This window comes from Hydra vulgaris, chromosome 08 (assembly GCF_038396675.1).
Source record: "Hydra vulgaris chromosome 08, alternate assembly HydraT2T_AEP".
Taxonomy (NCBI): domain Eukaryota; kingdom Metazoa; phylum Cnidaria; class Hydrozoa; order Anthoathecata; family Hydridae; genus Hydra; species Hydra vulgaris.
In genome coordinates, this window is record NC_088927.1 from 19,976,608 (window position 1) to 19,987,500 (window position 10,893).

Genomic DNA, 10,893 nt, shown 5'->3' on the forward strand with positions numbered 1-10,893 from the left:
TATTTTGTAATGCAGACTTAAAATACAAAGTTAGGCCAACGTTATTTTTTGGTTGTTGGCGACGTTGCATTTGTAACTAAAATGATATAAATACAAGGTTGACGGTCAATCTTAGGCCGTTGCAACGCGCAACATTGTTCTAAAGTTTTATCAACGTATGTGTGCTAGCTGGGAAGGCCCTAATTACCATCATATTCTTTAAGTTTTATTATTAATAACATATATTTCCTCATTTCGGGTGTTTAGAGCAAAATATTTGAGAAAACTAAATAAATATAAAACATATTTATATTTAATTTCAATTTTAGATTTATTGTTTCAAAAAATGAATTCATGTTTATTGTATACTTTTTATTATTATTATTTGTTGTTAATATTGGTTGTGGTTTTTTTATTGTTAAATATATTTATAATTACTTATACACTACTGTCGGAAAAATTATGGACACCCTTGAATTTTGTAAAAATGGTTACTGATCTAAAGTATTCATTAATCAATGCACACAATATCAAACACAAAACGCAGTAATAATACAGTTAAGTAAACGTGATTGTTTTGGTTGAGTTTTATTTGGCACGAAGTGATGAGAAAATTTTTTCGTAGCGTAAACAATTTTTCCGACAGTAGTGTATAGTGCCCTTTGTGGTATTTTTATATATTTATAAAAAGCTTTTGATGCCGTTGATCGTAAAATTTTGATTTCTAAATTAGAATACTATGGTATTTGTGGTGATGTAAGTGACTGGTTTTGATCTTATCTTACAGATCGGAAACAATTTGAAAGTATTAATGGTTATAATTCTAATAATAAATCTGTTCTGTTGTGTGCGGTGTTCCTTAAGGTTCTGTTCTTGGTCCTCTTTTGTTTTTAATTTATATTATTGAAATAAACATCTCTATTCGCCTCTCGTCAATTCATCTATTTGCTGATGACACAAACCTATTATATATCAACAAATCGTATAATTCTCTATGTAAAAATATAAATTCAGATCTAAAGGAATTATTTACTACTTAAATGCTGGTCTTAACGCCAAAACCCGAACTAGTCTTTTTTTCATCTTCTAGAAAAAAACATAATCTAAACAACTTTTCTGAAGTTCAAATCAAAATTAATAATAAATGGTTACATCCAAAAAAAGTTATCAAATACCTCGGTGTTTTGATTGACTGCAACCTTTTGTGGAGTTTTCATATTGATGAGCTACGCAAGAAACTAACCCAAGCTGATGGCTTACTTTCAAAAATTCGTCGTTATGTCAATAAATTCACACTAAAGAATATTTACAGTGCATTATTTTTATCGCATTTTAGTTACTGTTGTCAAATTTAGGGTAAAAATGGCAACTTTCACATCAAAAATTTGATGTCCTCTCAACGTCAATCCATTAAAATCATAAACTTCCAATCTTTTTAGTCAAAGTCAGAAACATTAGAATCTTTCAAAAAACGAAAAATTACAACCTTTCCAGCGCTTGTAAAATTTACTAATCTTCTTTTTGTTTTTGACTCTTGATAAAGATTTACCCTCTTCTATAACAGACTTTTTAACAGAAAGTAGAATATTTCATACATACTCTACTAGAAACATATAAAATGGAAAAATTCGTGAGCCTTCTTTTAAAACTCAGTAGTATGGTAAACATTATGTTGTCTATCAGTGCATTTGTGAATGGAACAAGAGTCTTGTATGCATAGTGAATGAGTTCAAAAAACTAAAACTTCCAACACTTTCATCGTCTTTCCTTAATCTTAAAAAAATCAATTTAAAAAAATTCTGAGGACAATCTTGTTCTAACTTATTAACATGATTTTCACTTAATATTTAAAATATACTTTTATTTATTTATTAATGATTACAACAACTATTATCATAAACTTATTTACGTGTTTGTTTATTTTTATTATTGTCATCAAAGTATGATTTTTATATGTTTACTCAGTTTAAGTATGAACTTATGTATGCGTGCCTATTATTAATCATATTATATTTAAAATTCTTTTGTTCAGTATTCTGTTTGAGTGACACCATTCTTACCAATCATTTAGTTATTATTATTAAATACTTATAATTCATTTACTCATTATAATATTATTTTATATTATTATCTCTCTCTCTCTCTCTCTCTCTCTCTCTCTCTCTCTCTCTCTCTCTCTCTATATATATATATATATATATATATATATATATATATATACATATATATATATACATATATATATATATATATATATATATGTAAATATATATATATATATATATATATATATATATATATATATATATATATATTTACATTTATTATTTTACCATTTACTATTTTTATTTAATATTCAAAAAAAAGCTTTTTTCCTACTAGTACCGTCTGACGTTTTTTAAGCATATTAACCGCCTCCTAAAATCTACAATGCCTGAACACTTTAATATTATTATCATTATTTTTTAATACATAACGCTTTATTTTTAATTCTAAAGATTTTTATGCTTTTCGCATGCAATTTTTTAGTGCGATGTTGATATTCATATAACATGCATATGCTTTTGCTATGTAAATTTAATTATGCTCAGATCATCGTGCATAGCTTTAGTAAAACCTCACTTGAAAATTGATATTATCGTATGATCTTACTTTAATTTCATAAAAAGAAGCAATAGCTGATATTCAAGATGTTATTGATAAAATTATGAGGTATATGTGTGTGTATATACTTAAGCATATACATACACACATACTTTCAATTTTATTAAAAACAAATGTAAAACAGCTACTGCTTGTTTTTATGAAATGGAAATTTTATTTGTATATAAACAGTATTTTAACCTTTTTAGATTTTACAAACTTTAACTATACCCTTCGGTTTTGTAAACTGTCCGTTAACAAAACCGAAGGGTATAGTTCAAGTGAAATTAAAAGTTTGTGGACGCCATACTGTACGGTAAACATCCCGTGCAATTATTAGCATAACGCATTTAAAAACGAAAGTGTCTATTCGCACGACCGTCGTGCAAATAAAGAAAATAAGCTTATTCGCACGACCATCGTGTAAATAACGAAAATAAGCTTATTCGCACGACCACGGTATATATAGAGTAAAATATAATTAAATTACACAGCGTGCTTTTGTATTTTTAGTTTCAGCTTGTCAAATTTAGTATCAGCTTATCATGAATATTGAAATTAAACAAGGAGACGAGTTTGATAACTTTGGTGAGTTTGAAAATAAATTGGCTTCTTGGTCGGCTTTTACGAACATTGTGTGGACTAATGTAACAGCAAAACTGTTGCATCGGCTAACAAGAGTTTGAGTCAGGATTCAAAACATTTTGATGAAAAGTTTAAATTTAGAAATGTAACATATTTATGCAAGCATGGGGGAGTTAAGAGAATAAAAGGGAAAGGACTTCGCCCAAATCAAAGGTTTTAAATGTGTTTTTTATCTAATATTTTGTTTTCCAGTATGCTAAATTTTAATTTAATCATTTTTACTTATTTTTATGTTTATTAGAATTTTTTTATTACAATAATATCATAAAAAGTTTAATAAATAGGTATCATTGATACAAGAGATCCATACATTTGATATTTAACCAGCAGTTGACCTAACAACACCATTTTATATATTTTTAGAAAGTGAAGATGCTCACTACTTTTTATTTATTTTTTAGCTCTTTCAAAATTGGATGTAATGCAAAACTTTATATCACCATTAATAAGAACAAAACAAAACTAGTGGTACAGCAACTTCAGGCTAACCATAATCATGAAGTTAGCAGGTTAGAACATCTATGTTTTAATATTAATTTGTTTTATATAAAGTTTCACTTTTTTGAATTAATTTCTTTTCTTTTTTTTTAATTTATTTCTCTCTAGAACTGCTTTTATGCATTACCCAGAACAACATCACATAAGTGAAAAAATAAACATAAGCAGATGTTTAAAACTATCATATGTAACATTTTGAGAGTCTTCCAGAATGAAAAAGAAGCAAAATAATGAACTTGACCTAATGAAAAAAATAATAATGGCATAAAGTAATGGATTTGGTATTTGTGACTCATGTGCTCTAGTTGCTTTATTCTTAGTTTAATTTTATATGTTCAAGTTATGGTTAGTGTGGGCAAATGACACCTGTTTCTAAAAACTTAAAATTATTTAGAAGTTTTCTTGAAAGTAGATAATTGATTTATGATTAAATAATTAACTATTTAATTCTTTATCAAGTTTGAGGTTTTGTTTGGTTTCATGGGAAAAGATCCTGATACCATATGTCTAGTTGAACTGAGCAAGTGTATTGATTCTGCTTAATAATAACAGGGAGGATGTGAATAAGTATTTGATATGTTCCTGAAAGTCCTAATAATTTGATTCTACATGTGCCCAAAACAATAGGAACTATGCCTTCTCCTTTGTTAGTGAAAGAGTAGTGAAACAGATATTGGTCAAGCTGTTTGGTTATGTCTTTCATTCCACAGAAAACTGAAATACTTTCAGATCTCTTTAAATTAATTTTATTAATCTTAACCATTAAGGTTACATTTGTGATAGGGCTTAAGAAAATAATCCCATATATATTGAGGCTATAGTAGGCAAATGGACTGTATAAGTTTATGTGTTTGCTAAGACATATTGTATTAATTTTAAATAAACAAGTTAGCAGTATGAAAGAAAAATAAAATATAAATACTTATGTAAATGAAATTGTTTTAATACAATTTGAGTCATGTTGGCTTCATTAGCCATGTTGATGCTGCTTTGACAAAATTAGGGGCTTCCACAAGGTAAAATGTTTCGGCATGCTATCAAGAACTATGAACATGTTCATGTTGGAAATAAACAAATAACAACTCATCCATAACAAAAAATAAAAAAGTATTTCTGAAACTGTTTTGGCTGAGGCCAATGAGGACTTGCTCTGTGCCTTGTCATAGACTAAACAAATGACCAAGTATTAAACTTGATATAATAACCTAAAGGGCCATTGATTCAGGGCCTGCTGAGATAAGTTTCAGATGATATTGTAAAAGTATTAACTCCATATGCTGCTAGAATTGTAATTGCAGAACTAAAAAAGTCTCGTACTGACTTGTTAGAATTTAATAAATTATGTTCTTGCCCTTTGCATGTAACTATGAAACTTCCTTGTCGACACACAATGGCAGTGAAAATAGTAAATGGGGATGTTGTTTTTAAAGCAGAAGATGCAGGAGAGCGGTGGCATTTAAGCTATCAAAAAAGAAGTTGGCTTTCTCGGAAGATCAGAAGTTCGCATAATCAGGCTAACAATGTTCTTCATTGTTCAACTAACAAAACTGAAAAAAAGTCCCTTAAAGTGCCATTTTCTAAAGATCAGAAATTTAAAACTGTCATGGATCTATGTAAACCAATTTCAGATTATTTATCCAGTCTTGGAATGAACGAGTTTGAAGAAAAATTTGATTCATTAAATTTAATTTATAAATTGTGGTTAGCTGGGAAAAAAGTTTTAATTTCTGATTTGGAAACACAAGTATTGCCTGAAATCTTCAATTTGCTCGAAAAGGCTGCTTTGCCTCAAACATCAGAGTTGCCCGAAGTGTCTGGATTGTCTGAAACGTCTTATTTGCCAGAAACTTCGGGGTCGCCCGAAGTTTCTGATTTTCCCGAAATGTCAGATTTGCCTGAAATGTCTGGTTCTTCATACTTTTCTGAATCATTGAGCTATGCTTTACCATCCTGTCTGAATTTAAATGAGAAACTTAGAAATCAAGGAAGCGTTTTATCTTCAAATCTATCTTCTCTAAATGGCAGTGTCAACTTGAAAGGTCTTCCTGCAAATAAATCGGAATGCTGCACCCGTGAAGCTATAAATGTTTTTAGTAGTTTAGACAATGTATACTGGCCTAAGGTTCCTCCAGTTGTAGGAAATGTAAAGATTAGAAAAGCACGACTCAAAAGGAAACGTGAACTATGTAATGATCCTTACCATCAATCATGTAAGCGAATTTTAGGCAAAACTGCTCATAAGGAACAGTTATTAAAAAAGCAACTCTCTGTCGTAGATCTTCAACTATTCTCTATTAAGGACTCATTCAAGATGTTATCTGATTTGCACATAAATAAAGCACAAAAACTTTTATCCATGCAGTTTCCAAAAGTACAAGGATTACAAGACCCTATTCTCGGATCAAAACTTCATTTTAGAGTGGAATCTTGAAAATTTATTCAAATTTTACATAATGGTGCAATGCATTGGCTTACCATTTCCAACTTTTTAAGTACTGATCTTAACTCAATTGATGTTTTTGATTCCTTATACTATGATTTAAGTGTTAGTGGAAAGATGCAAGTAGGATCGATCATGATGGTTAAAGATGCTTTTTTGAAAATACAGTTCAAAGATTTTCAAAAACAATCCGGTGGGCTTGATTGTCGTATTTTTGCAATTGCAGCGGCAACAGATTTATGTTACAAGATGGTAAATATCCAAGCATAAAATGTTATAGCAAGAACTTATGCGAGATCATTTATTAAAATGCTTCAGTGACAATCACTTAACACCATTTCCTATAGAGACGAATGAACGAAAAAGGAAAAAACAATCTAAACCAATTAATTTACCACTACATTGCATATGTCGTCTTCCGGATAATAAAGAAGAGAAAATGGTTAAATGCGACAATTGCAAGGAGTGGTTTCATATTTCATGCCTTTCCATTCCAAAGACTATATTTGAGAATTCTGACCACTCTTTACATTGGCATTGTAATTCATGCAGCTAAGTAAGATATTTTATTTAAAATTAAACAAATATTAGATTTAAATTTTTATTATAATTTATTATCATTTTAAAAATTATAAATTAGATTTATAATTAAAAAATCCGATATGTAAATGTTTAATAGTTATTGTATATTAATGTTGTACTCTAGGATGCCCAATTTTGCAGTTAACAGAGAATTTTTGTACTGTTGGATTTGTAAACAAATTCCGTCATTCATCATGCTTCAAAAATTTTCGGCTTTTAATTCAAATATGTTGCAAGTATGTTAGACCTGGACAAAATCCCCCATCCTGTTCTTTTTATTTTCCACCTCTACCCCCTTCCCCCCCTACCACCACTTGCATTAATCTTAGGGTAACTAAACGTAAAAGTAAAAAAAAATATTATTCTCTTTTTTTTTAATATGAAAATAATTTTGATTTGATAATGTATGTTCAAATTAATGTTTTATATTTTAGTATGCTGAGATATGGCAGCTAATAAATTCTGTACAACGGTGGCATGTAAGTTTTACCGAGTTTCTTTCTTTTTCGAGTTAGTGAAGTTAGTCTTGTCCGAGGCGATAATGAAAATGATATTAAAAAAATGTATTGCAAATCAGTATAAAATTATTCAAAAATTTTCTTGTGTTTTTCTCTGCAGCTGCGCGTATTTAAATGTTTATACATTTGAAATCTTTTTATTTTGAAATTAAAAAAATACTCTAGACAAAAATTGATTTGTATTAGGGGTGTCAAAATCTATAAAATGTATAAATCTATAAAGTATAAAATGTTAAAGTGTGCAACAAAGTGTGCAAAAAAAAAAATAGTCTCAAACAGGGGCTGCGAGAGTGCCAATGGTGCTCAATTCAACTAAAAAGACCACTTCTGAGCTAAATGTTCAAAGTTTTTGTTTTTGCAATATGGTATTTAAAAACAATATATAATTTACAATAAATCTACGGGCTAGTCAACCTAAAAAACATGGGAGCTCGTAATTTTGAGAGTCAGGGAAAACCTGGAATAGTCTGGAAATTATTAGTTTTTAATTAGATAGTCAGGAAATTATGATCGTGAAGTGACCATCCAATTAACTAAAATGAATTGATAAAGCTTTTATTGAAATAATCTGTTAGGCAATCTGAAAATGTCTATTTATAAAATATCCAATATACAGATGGTTTTTTTAAATGTTATTTCGTGACTAAAATAGCCAGGGAAAATTGGCTGATTTTTTAAAAAAAGTCGGGGAATTTCTTATGATAAATTGAGTACGAAACCTGTTGTATTTCTGCGTTAATATCAATTCTCTGGCTTAAATCAACTAATCAAAACTGACACATGAATCAAAATATTAGTTTTAAACCCTGAAGTAAAAAAGAAATCAATAAATACTTCGAGAAAGGAGAATGAGGTGCTTAAATATGGATTTTCGAGATTTTCTTTCTCCCTAAATATTCATTTTTGCTAAACCTAAATCGTAAACGGTTTTCATAACCCAACCCATTTTCTAATGCACTCGTTTGGTTAATCTTCTCACTGGTTAGATCAAGGTTTTTCACGACATGTTTAAAAGCTACCAACATTTCTCTCCTCAAGTGATATGATGGCGTCAATACGGGATTGTATCCTTGCATAGAGATCTTCTCATATAATGTCTATGAAGTAAAACTAAGCAGTGATGAACTAGAAAAACAAAGCAGATTTCACATTGTCAGTTATTAAAAAAATTGTGATTTTTTGTAAAAAAAATTTCCGAATCTGCGTTCGGCGCCCCTAACTGCTAGGCTCCCGGGGCAAATTGCCATATTTGTCCCTCCCTCTACAAGGACCTTGCTAAATATGTTTCACTAGTGAGTCGACTTTACTTGTTTTCGGTGCAAACTTTATATAGAAAATATATCTGGTGCATATAACATACTTGCTTTGTGTTAATCTATTTTACAGTATCTAGTTGATAAATCCAAAGTAAATCTCAAAATCTAGTACTGATAATACTTTATCTAAATTAAACTGGAACAAAAGTCGGTTGGCTAATAGAAAACAAAGTGTCAAAATAGTTTATGGATGTCCCAATAGAGATAAGTATTTAGAGGAGTACATAATGGTTTGCTTTTTGCTCCTTTTGATGCTCTAAGTTGACGATTGCATAATGAACTTGGATAGTACAACTTATTCACGCAACATGGTATACTATATTGTGTAAACAAATAGCTGCGCCTACCGGGAGGCGCTGCTATAATTGCAAATGTTGTCAGAAAAGAGGGGTCCTTGCATGCCTCACTCCGTCAGAATAATTAGAATATGCATTTTATACATAAATTGTATTTTCTGTTCGCAATTTTAATTAATTTTTAAATATTAATTATTGATAACTGAATAAATATACAAATACAAATAGTCGTGCTAAAAGCCGATTTCTTTTTTTTTAGAATGGTCGTGCGAATAAGCTTATTTGTCTTATTTACACGACGGTCGTGCGAATAAGCTTATTTGTCTTATTTGCACGACCGTCGTGCGAATAGACTCGGCCTTTAAAAACATTGTACCTCAAGTTGGATTTCGTATTAATTGGTTATCTTTGGTTAAATTTATGTAGAATATAATTCTCATGATATCAATTTATTTGTGTTTAAATTAAAACTCTATAAAATCATTTGTTATATATATATATATATATATATATATATATATATATATATATATATATATATATATATATATATATATATATATATATATATATATATAGGGCTACCATATGAAATTTTGGAAAAATCAGGAAATCATGTCTTTTTTAACCTGTCAAATCAGGACAAATATAAATAAGCAGAAAGTCTAAATCAGGACAAAAGCTCGTCACACTAAAAGTGAAAATGACAAAAAATACAACATTAAAAACCAGCTTTATTTTACATTTTGGTAATAACTACAAGAATTATTACTTTTCTTTGCTTTTAAAGCAGTCATATTTTTCACTAGAGTGTATTTTTTTCAGGAACAACTGGTCATTTTTTATCTTTTCATAGAACTGTGAGCAATTGAGATCAATATTTAACTTACAAAAAAGCAAACTTTTCACAGTAGAAACTAGCAAAGAACCTCTTTCAGGAGACCAACTATTGTTCATCATTGAAAACACCCTTTCCACAGCAGCTGAAGTTCCATGAAGACTGAAAATGTATTCCAATACCAGTGAAAAATTTGCTACTGAAATGCCCTTTTCTCCAAAATGTTTTATCATCAGGACCCATTTAACTTCACAACTCATATCAGATTTCCAAGTTTCAGAATTAGTTGACAAGTATGCCTTGACCAAAACAACTTCATCAAATAGTTCATCAGTATTTATTGCTGTACGTCCAATTTTTCGGTTAATTCTTTCTGCAGCTTCTTCCAACTCTGGAAATGTTATTGCACTGTTTTGAATCCACATGAACTTTTCAGCATCAGCAAAGCTATCTTTCCAAAGGTCAATATAAGAAAGAAATCTCTCGTAAAAACCAGTAAATTCTTTTTTGACAGCAATTTCGTCAATAATTCCGTCTTCAAACAGTTTTGGAAGTATCTTTTTAGCTTCCAGTGGAATAAACTTATTCTCATTTCTCTCCTTCAGATTATTCTGCAATACTTTCATCTCATTAACAATATCACATGCACTTGCTCTTGTTTTTTCAATTCTCAGAAATGTTTTGTTGAATGTCTGAAGCTGACCATGAACAAACCAAAGATACATTTCACCACGTTTATCGCTGAATAACTTACTAATTATCACTGGAGATTGCTCTTGAGAACAGAAGAAAGATTTTAGTTCCGCAAAGATTTCCAAAGTTCTCTGAATTGCGGGTAGTAAAGGAAGGAATCTTGTGCTTCCATGCTGCAAAACTCTCTTGTAGTGAACATCAGCAAACTCGCAGAATTCTTGCAGTGGAGTAACTCTGAAAGTGTAGATGTGAAAATATTTGTAAATTTTTACCACAAGAGCTTCAACATCAATTGGTAAAACATCGACAGCTGTTTGAATGCAGTTGTGAACTATGTGAGCTCCACAGCCAATCACGACAATCTCTTGACTAAGAAACTTTTTCAACCGACTGTAAACATTGTTTTGTCCTCGTCTTTTCACTCCACCAAAGTTTGTGTTGCAGT

The 10,893-nt window shown here is 29.9% G+C and overlaps 1 protein-coding gene and 1 long non-coding RNA gene across 3 annotated transcripts in view; one reads left to right on the plus strand and one right to left on the minus strand.

Annotated features, from left to right (window-relative positions):
- LOC136083673 (TNF receptor-associated factor 5-like) overlaps window positions 1–10,893 on the minus strand; it is a 156,691-nt gene that overhangs the window by 88,697 nt on the left and 57,101 nt on the right. The gene's annotated exons all lie outside the window — the stretch shown is intronic.
- LOC136084220 (uncharacterized) lies at window positions 3,272–3,902 on the plus strand. The gene is made up of 3 exons (XR_010640403.1): window positions 3,272–3,420; window positions 3,669–3,776; window positions 3,874–3,902. It is a non-coding gene; the product is annotated as an uncharacterized LOC136084220 (long non-coding RNA).